This window comes from Rhinopithecus bieti, unplaced genomic scaffold, assembly GCF_001698545.2.
Source record: "Rhinopithecus bieti isolate Rb0 unplaced genomic scaffold, ASM169854v2 scaffold_14232, whole genome shotgun sequence".
NCBI classification, from domain to species: Eukaryota; Metazoa; Chordata; class Mammalia; order Primates; family Cercopithecidae; genus Rhinopithecus; species Rhinopithecus bieti.
This window is the reverse complement of record NW_016807906.1, coordinates 90,205-100,328: the sequence shown is the minus strand read 5'-3', so window position 1 is coordinate 100,328 and position 10,124 is coordinate 90,205. Positions and strand designations below refer to the sequence as shown.

The 10,124-nt window shown below is 42.3% G+C and overlaps 1 pseudogene; it reads left to right on the top strand.

The window, feature by feature from the left end:
* The first annotated feature begins 4,137 nt into the window (after nt 1-4,137).
* Nucleotides 4,138-5,637, top strand: LOC108537012 (dimethyladenosine transferase 2, mitochondrial pseudogene; annotated as a pseudogene).
* The last annotated feature ends 4,487 nt before the right edge of the window (nt 5,638-10,124 follow it).

The window sequence follows — 10,124 nt, the reverse complement described above, 5'->3', positions numbered from 1 at the left end:
GGAAAGATAGGAAAGAAGCTTGTCTTAGACACTTATCTCAGAAACTTTTTTTTTTTTTTTTTTTGAGACAGATTCTTACCCTGTCACCCAGGCTGGAATGCAATGGCAAGATCTCAGCTTACTGCAGCCTCTGCCTCCTGGGTTTGAACCATTCTCCTGCCTCAGCTTCCCGAGTGGCTGGGATTACAGGTGCCTGCTACCATGCCCGGCTAAATTTTGTATTGTTAGTAGAGACAGGGTTTCACCTTGTTGGCCAGGCTGGTTTGATCTCCTGACCTCATGATCCGCCCACCTCAGCCTCTTAAAGTGCTGGGATTATAGGCATGAGCCACCGTGCCCAACCGGAAATGTATTTTAAACCTTTTATTTTCTTTTCTTTTCTTTTCTTTTTTTTTTTTTGAGACAGGGTGTTGCTCTGTCACCCAGGCTGGAGTGCAGTGGTGCGATCATGGCTCACTGCAGCCTTGAATTCCTGGGCTCAAACAATCCTCCACCTCAGCATCCCAAGTAGCTGGGACTACAGACATGCACCACCATGCCCAGGCAATTTCTTTTTCCTTTGGTGCAGATTGTGTATCGCTATGCTGACCAGGTTAGTTTTGAACTGCTGGCCTCCAGCAATCCTCCCCTCTCAGCCTCTCAAAGTGCTGGGATTACAGGTGCAAGCCACTGTGCCCAGCCTGTTTTAAATTTTCAAGAGAAAATTTCTTAAGATAAATATATTTTTTCTTTATGACAATACTTGTAATAATTACAATACTTATTACAAACAATCAATACTTGTTTATTATGGAAAAATTAGAAAACATAAGATAAAGTAGGAAATAAAAACATTAAACATTTATACTTTCACCATCTAGCAATAAAACTGTTATTAAACATCTTGCTGTTTATCTTTTTCTGCCCGCCCATTTTCACTCCTGCACCCTCCATCACACTTCATACCACTACTGCCCTGGTTGGTTCTGACTTACTTTCAGATTTTATCTCCAACTAGCATATTCTGCTTGCAAAACAGGGACTGTGTCTAATTGGTCTTTGTAACTTTCCTAGAGTGTGGCTTTGGAGGCTTGGTCTGAACTAAAGACCTAGAAGACAGAACACCTGGGATTAAACCCCAGTGCCACTGTTTCTGCAAGTTATATGGCCTTTCTGAGCTGCAGTTTCCTCATCTGTAAAATGGGATAATGTTAGAGCCTGCGTCGTAGTGTTGCTCCATTATGAACATTGAAACAGGAAAATTCATGCAAATTGCTAAGCCTAGAATGTGTTGGTGCACACTAATTGTTTGCTGTGATTACATATCAGCACGGTGCTTCCATTCATTAACTCAACTCATAGTTATTGCATGCTGGCTGTGTGACATGCTTCTAGGTGCTGGGGACACAGCAGTAAATAAAACAGATACAAATCCCTCCCTTTGGGGAGTTCATATTCTATTGTCTGGGAAAGGGAGACAATATACAAATAAATACATAAAATACATAGTGTAGGCCGGGCACGGTGGCTCACACCTGTAATCCCAGCACTTTGGGAGCCCGAGGCGGGCAGATCATGAGGTCAGGAGATCGAGACCAGCCTGGCCAACATGGTGAAACCCTATCTCTACTAAAATACAAAAAATTAGCCAGGCATGGTGGCGCGTGCCTGTAGTCCCAGCTACTTGGGAGGCTAAGGCAAAGGAGTTGCTTGAACCCAGGAGGCGGAGCCTGCAGTGAGCTGAGTTTGTGCTACTGCACTCCAGCCTGGTGACAGAGCAAGACTCCGTCTCAAAATAAAACAAACAAAAAAAAAACCCCTCCAAAAAAAACCCCATATATATATGTGTGTGTGTGTGTATATGTATATATATGTGTGTATATATATGTGTATATATGTATGTATATATATGTATACATATGTGTGTGTATGTATGTATATATATGTGTGTGTATATATAGTGTAGCTGATGATGTATGTATTGTGGAAAATGTAAAACTTTGGATATCGTAAGTACTCATTAGATATGAACCGACTGACTAGTTTTTTTATGTTAACATGTAGATGTTTATTACTTTTGTTTTTTAACAAATATCTTTACAATATCCGAGTTTTAATTTCTAACAGAGTACGCATTAGTAGATATAACCCAAATAAACTGCTGGTCTTGGGATCCTTAACAACTTTGAAGAGTGAAAAGAAATCCTTAGAACAAAATGGTTGAGATGCTGCCTTATTGCCTTTGCTATGGAAGGTCTTCCATGTGGAGCAGCTTAAGTATACAATGGGTCTTCAAAAAGTTCACGAAAAATGCATATTATTTAAAAACTATGCATGAATTTTCCTTTTTTTTTGCACCAAATAAACTTGTACTAACTTGTTGTAGCATGTCTGAACAGGATCTAGGTTGAGGCTCTACGAAGGATAAGACATCAGTTTGAAAAGACCCCCCATCAGAGAAACATGAATCCTGCTCAAATTGAAGCAAGAAGAAACATCAGACTTACGGTGAAGTTTGGCTGGAAGACTGATGACATCACTGATGCTTTACAAAAAGTTTACAGGCACGATGCCCAAAGGCATCAGCAGTTTACAAATGGATAACTCATTTTTTAAAATTCCTTTTTATTATTATGAATACTTTAAGTTCTAGGGTACATGTGCACAACGTGCAGGTTTGTTACATATGTATACATACCGATTGACTAATTTTTTTCCCCAGACTCCCCTCCTCTACTTTCTCTCTGTTCCAGTGTCCCCTTTCCAGTGGGATTAAGTAACGTGCACAGGGTCTGCAGCAGAGACAGCATGCAGTGGGCCCTGAGTGTGCTGTTTGGAAGGGTTGCGGCATGGAAGAGCCAAGCCCCAAGGTCATGGGACATTTGAACCTAGGACGTCAGAAGATACCAACAGGTGTTTTGATGTGAGTTTTCTTCTGGACCATCACACTGTTGTACTCTTATGTTTGCGCTCACCCGTGATCAGTAGTCATGGCACTGTGAAGTCAGGACAGTAAACAGCAGCCCAGGGTTCCGTGTGGGGTGAGGGGCTGGCGCGCTGGCAGGAGGCGTTTATGATCCCAGGCAAGTCTTGACTGTGTCTGGCTGGCTGCTGCTGCAGGACCTTTCACCATGTTTACCTTTGCTCTGCTCCCCAGCGGACGATGTTTGACGTCGCATTTCCCAACAGACCTCTACTTTGACCTCATGCACTGTGATGGTGAATACACAACAGAATTGTAAGGCAAACACCTGTTTGTAAATAAGGAGAAACCCAACCACCCAGGTCCAAATGAATGAGCACAAACCTAAAATAAATCAGAGTGGGGGCAAGAGGGTTGCCTTTTTAAAGGAAAAATAAAACTTAGAGCCTGTTTTCCATAAGCGTGTGCTTTCCATAGCACCTTCAGCACTGTGATGAATGTAGGGTGTTCTTATGAAGAGATTTTAAGCATGTGAAAGTTAATTTATTCCTGCAATCTTCCCATATCCAACCCTTAACACATCAGTTCTCACAAAGTTTAAATCATCACACTATATATGTAATCATTTTTTCACTACTATGATGGCTAAAATTCCTCAACACAGATTGTTTGCTACAAACTGGCATGGGATTTGTTTTAATACTGCTTGCTTTGTGTGTATCAGTAAAGCTTGAAAACGATTAAGATTTGTAACTTTTCCTTTTCCCAAATGTAAAGCTTGCCACAAAAACTACAAAAAAATCCATTAGTTTCTCTACATGGTAGTCAGTCTTTATAAAACAGTCGCCAAGCCTTGCCTCCTGGTGTTCACACCTCTCCCATAGCCCATGTCACCAACAGGAGGCTGCACAAGTGGTAATGTGTAACTTCCAAGGCTGAGTCACAAAAGAGCTGAGCACTCCCCCAGCTCTCCCCTGCTTTGAGGAAGCTGGCCACCATGTTATGAGAACACTCAGGCAGCCCTTCAGAGCAACCAGCATCAATTTGCCAGCCATGTGAGTTAACCTCCTTGGAAGCAGATTTAAGACTCTGATGGCTGTAGCCCTGGCTGACAGGTTCATTGCAACCTCATGAGAAACTGAGCCAGAACCACCCTAATAAAACATTCCCCAGTTCCCTAACCCTCAGAAGCTGTACAATTGTAAATATTTACTGTTGCTAAAGACATACTAAGTTTGAGGTAATCTGTTACACAGCCATAGATAATTAACGTACTCTGTGTACATAAATATCTATAAATGTTTAGGAAGGATCTAGAAAGATGCGCATGGGGAATGTGGTGAACTTGGAAGAGGTGGAGTAGTAGCAAAAAAATAATACTTTTGTCTGTATCGCTTTAATTTTTCCTCCAAGTGCACATATGTATGTTTCAATGATATAATTAAAAATACATTTAGGGGTTCACTGTAGTGGCGACCCTGGGTAACCCTTGGAGAGGGCCTGAGAGACAAGGACATGAGGATCCCAGTGGCCGGGCTTCCTTCTAGGCTGAGGCTGTCCGCCTTGGGGGGCGCTGGTCGCTTTTGCATTTGAGGGTCTGGAGCAGTGACGTGAAAGCACTTGCCGGCGAGGAACCGCGGTGGCCTGTCTGACTCCTCTCCGCAGCTGTGGCCCGATCCGGATTTCAGGAACACGCCAAGGAAGATGTCTAAGTCCAGCTTAGGCTTTAAGCGTTACGTAACCAATCGGAGATTGGCTGAGACCCTGGCGCTACCCGCTATGGGCAGCGACAAAGGTCGCAAATCATATGGAGAAAACAAAATAGACCTCCACACCTATTGCTGCAGTGCAATCCAGGTCCTGGAATCCTGACTCAGGCATTACTTGAAGTTGATGCCAAAGTGGTTGCCCTTGAAAGTGACAAAACTTTTATTGCACATTTGGAGTCCTTAGGAAAAAATCTGGATGGAAAACTACAAGTGAGTCACTGCGACTTCTTTAAAATAGATCCTAGAAGCGGTGGAGTAATAAAACCACCTGCTATGGCTTCTCAAGGGCTGTTTCAGAATTTGGGAATAGAAGCAGTTCCTTGGACAGCAGGCATCCCTTTAAAAGTAACTGGAATGTTCCCAAGTAGAGGTGAAGAAAGGGCGCTTTGGAAACCTGCATATGACTTGTATTCCTGTACTTCTATATATAAATTTGGACGAATAGAACGAAATATCTTTATTGGTGAAAAAGAATTCCAGAAACTAATGGCAGATCCCCGAAATCCAGACTTGTATCATGTATGAAGTGTTATCTGGCAAGCAGCTTGTGAGATTAATGTTCTGCACACGGAGCCTTGGTCATCATTTGATGTATACACCCGAAATGGGCAGCTGGAAAACTAAAAGCATAGGGACTTATTAGAACTATTACAACACAATCTGTATCTTATTTGAATGACTCCTTGTGGAAATTGATTTACCAAGAACTTAACACTTATTCACTATAATATCTTTTTTCACATGTTAAAGCACTGTTTTGTGAGGCGCAGTGCCAATCTAATAGACCACTTACGTTCACTGACTCCACTTGATGCAATGGATATATTGATGCGAATAGGAAAAAAGGAAGAAGAGAAGATAACTAACGTGTACCCTCAAGACTTCAAAAAGCTTTTTGAAACTATAGAGTGTTCCAAAGATTGTGCTTATAAATGGCTATATGATGAAACCCTGGAAGATACGTAGCACCTAGACTGTTGTTTTTGGTGGAGCAGTTTATTTATTTGGAAACTATGACATGAAAACCAAATTTGAAAGCTCACATCCTTTCAGCAGAAGATAACTGTTCTTGTTTTGCACATGCCAGGTAGATCATTTAGTTGATATCATTGGCATATTGGATGAAATAGTGGCTGCTATTTTATTCACAATTGAATAAAATGAAAACTTCAGTTAATTGTGGATTTGATCAGATTGAATTCATTTTGTTTCAGATTCCTATTTAAATATTTCACTTTCACTGTTGCTGATTTTTGTATCTTCTTGAGGAGCAAGAGTCTGTTTATTATTAAGCTTAGAAAGTAAACAAAACTGATTTACTGATTTGTTTTGCATTTCAGTTGGTTGAAATGTATTGTCAAGTACTGTACAATGAAATTGTTTAAATTTTAATATGATTTAAACTTTTTTAGAAATTAAAATATTTTAAATAAAAATAAATAAATTTAAAGCCAAAGCTTGGACGCAACGAAGATGTCCTTCAGTAGGTGAATGCATAAATAAACTGTAGTATATCTAGACAATGGAATATTATTCAGCAGTAAAGAGGAACACACTGTCAAGCCACAAAAAGAAAACTGAAGTGCATATGACTAAGTGAAAGAAGCTTGAAAAGACTATATACTGTATGATTCTAACTATGATATTCTGGAAAAGGCAAAACTTGGAGATAGGAAGAGCAGTGGTTGCCATGGTTTAGGGGAGAGAGGGATGAGTAGGCAGACCTCAGAGGTTTTAGGGCAGTGAAACTATTCTGCATGACACTGTAATGGTGGATACATAACATTATTAAAACCCATAGAATGGGCCAGGCACGATGGCTCACACCTGTAATCTCAGCACTTTGGGAGTCCAAGGCGGGCAGATTATGAGGTCAGGAGATCGAGACCATCCTGGCTAACTCGGTGAAACCCCGTCTCTACTAAAAATACAAAAAAATTAGCCGGGCGTGGTGGCGGGCGCCTGTAGTCCCAGCTGCTCAGGAGGCTGAGGCAGGAGAATGGCGTGAACCTGGGAGGCGGAGCCTGCAGTGAGCTGAGTTTGTGCTACTGCACTCCAGCCTGGGCGACAGAACAAGACTCTGTCTCAAAAAAAAAAAAACAAAACAAAACAAAAAACAAAACAAAACAAAAAAAAAACCCTGTAGAATGTGCAACGCCAAGACTACACCTTAATGTAAACTATGGACTTTAGTTTAAAATAATGTATCCAGCTAGAAGAGCACGTTTTAATGTTCCCAACGCAAAGAAACAATGAATGTTTTAGGTGATGGATAGCTTAATTACCCTGATTTGATCACTACACGTTGTATACATGAATTGAAATATCACACTGTACTGCATAAATATGTACAATTGTGTTTCAACTAAAAATAATAATAAGGCTAGCCACAGTGGTTCATCCCTGTAGTCCTAGCACTTCGGGAGGCTGAGACAAGAAGATTGCCTTGAGGCCAAGAGTTCAAGACCAGTCTGACCAATATAGTGAGACCCTATAAAAAAATTTTTAAGCAAAAAGTTAATTAAATTTAAAAATATATGATACAAAAGAATGTATCAATGTCTCATCAGCTGTAACAAATACATTACATTCATGTTCATTGTTAACAGAGCAAACAGTGAGCTTGGGTTGCCGAGGGGTGTATGGGAAAGCTGAACCTTCCACTCAGTTTTTCTGTAAACCTAAAACTGCTCTAAAAATAAAACATATCAATTATCTTTAAAATAAAATAAAATTATAAGATGACTAAAGACAAATAGACAAACATAGATATCACATCTAATCGGCCATTCCGGGCTTGCTGGAATAGCAACTTTTCTGAGCAAGGTGGGAAGGCTGATTCATTTGTCACCCTTATTTCTGCCCCACCTTTTTTTTTTTTTTTTCAGCCAGCAGATGGGATAAAATTTCAAAAACCTTGACTTTGGAATAAAGAACATTCTAAAACCTGGGTCCCTTACAAGCATGTATTGTTAGAAACAGGCCCCAAAAAGCCAAACACAAGTTGAGAATGGGCTCCCATGATGTGCTGAGAGGCTCTGGGGAGCCAACAGATCTGGAAGAACTCAGCCGTGAACCTCACTGCATGGCTCTAGGCCACAAGAGGGGCAGCTCCCACTGGAGCCACTGCCCCGGCCTGGCAAGTCAACTCCTTCGCGCAGAGGCCTAGTGTGCCCAGACAGTTCCTGGGACCACGCATGCCCACTTTCTGGGTCAGATTCTTAACATGCGGGGGTGAGCAGAGAGATGAACAGGACTGTCCAGGGTCTGGGGAAGGGGGGCAGCCTGGAGAGGCGCTGGGTGGCACCAGGCTGGGCAGTGATGAAGGCTGAGTCTGGTCGCGGGAGATGGCTTCTCCACTGTGGTCCACGGTGTGATCTGTCGGGGGAGGAAGCCACACACACCAGGAGCAGTGCCTCTCGCTCACCGAACAAGCAACACTCCAGGCCAAGTTCAGTGCTGGGGAGACAGAGGTGAACAAGCCTGGGTTCCAGGGTCGAGAGCTTCTTCCAGTGGAGTTCAGATTGTGCCAGAATAAGCAGCCACACTAGGGTGTAAGTAGCAGCCCATGGCGACAACTGCTGTGAGAAAACCAAAGCAAGGGAAGGAGACCAGGAGGATAGGCCCGCGGGAGGGGCCAGGTAGGATGGGGGTCAGGAAAGTCTTGCGGGGCTGGAAATGGGCGGTTGGCTAACGTGCCTTCCAGGGACTCCAATCTCCCCAGAAAAGCACCAGGTCCTCCCTGAGGGCTACACTGCATCCGAAAAGCCCAGGGTCAGCCAGGTCTCGGTGCACAGAATGCTTCATGGGGACCAAGGCTTTAGTCGGTGGATGAAACGGCCTGCCCATCTGTGCCATGCTCAGTGCCTTCCTAAAAAAGAAAAATCAAAGCTTGCTGCCCAGCTGGCCCCATTCAAAAAAAAAAAAATCCTATCAGGAAGACTTTGTATTGAGGGAAAGTGTCCACAGTGACTCCTCTTGTGCCCGTTGAGAAGGAGGTGCGGGGATGGAAACGACTCATGGGAAGCTGCTTTGTGAACCAGCAGACCCAGTGTCGATGATGGATGCCCAAAGCCCCCTCCACCACGGTCCACTTGACCACAGGACAGTCGGCGGCACTTAAGTCCTTCCAAGGGCCCTTGCCAGTGTGACCTCCTCCTTCCCTTCCCCTCCTGGCTTGCGGCAGGCTTTGATTTGCTCCTAATCCAATGGTTGCATTCATCGGAGATCACAGATTCTAAAGTGTGCAGCCTCGCCCATGAGGCTGCAATTCCAGAAGTCACGTGACAGAGCCAGAAATGCACGTGCCACTTGCACAGAGAAATAAATTATGTCCTGAGAGTTGCCTGGATCCTGGGGAGGTGGAGAACTGTCCTCAAATAGGACGTGCGTTAAGTAGAAGAGGCAGATGGCAGCTCACCCGAAACTCGGAGCAAGGTAGGCTTCTGACCCTTCCTGCCGTGCTGCCTGGTTGATACCAGCCCTTTGGCCACACCTGTCTTGGGCCTTTATTAAAAGGGAAGGGTGAATTAAATAAAACAATGATGTGGAAGAAATTCAGGGGAAATGATATTATTACGAAATGAAAATAAGGCCAGACATGGTGGCTCTCAGCACTTTGGGAGGCTGAGGTGGGAGGATCACTTGATGCCAGGTGTTCGAGACCAGCCTGGGCAATACAGTGAGACCCTGTTATAAGTTAATATAGATTATAAATATAATACATATTTATAAGTTAATTATATTTTGTAAGTTAATATATATTAACTTATATAGTTATACATAAACTTATATAGTTAATATATAATATTATATAAAACATAGTTAATGTATATAACTAAGTCTATATATTATTAATATGTTAATTAATAGGTATTGATATTAATATCTAAATATATAATTAATAGATATTAATTAGCTGGGGGTGTTGGTGAGCACATGTCGTCCTAGCTACTTGGGAGATTGAAGTAGGAGGATCATTTGAGCCCAGGAGTTTGAGGCTACAATGAGCTATTATCGCACCACCACACACTAGCCTGGGCAACAGAGCGAGACCCTGTCTCAAAAAAAAAAAAAAAAAAAAAGAGAAGAAGGAAGAGGAAGAAGAAATAAAGAAATGAAAATAATAGTATTTTAAGCCAGGAGAATAGAAGGAAGAAAAGGGCAAAATATCAGTATTAAACACCCTGCTATTGTGGAGGTGGTACAAAAGTACCAGAGTTAATTATAAAAAAGTTGAGCAATGCACACATGTAAAAGACCTCCATTTCCAGAGAATTAAAAGGTGATAACATTCTCAATTATGGCATAAATATTCCATCTCTGGGTCTTGTATCTTATTCATGGTGTTCATTTCTTCCAGTGCTTTGTAATTTTTGTGAGTTTTTTATGGGAGTCCTGTGAGTTCTGGGTGGTAAAAACATGGCTGCGGAATAAAACAGTAGAAGACTTCC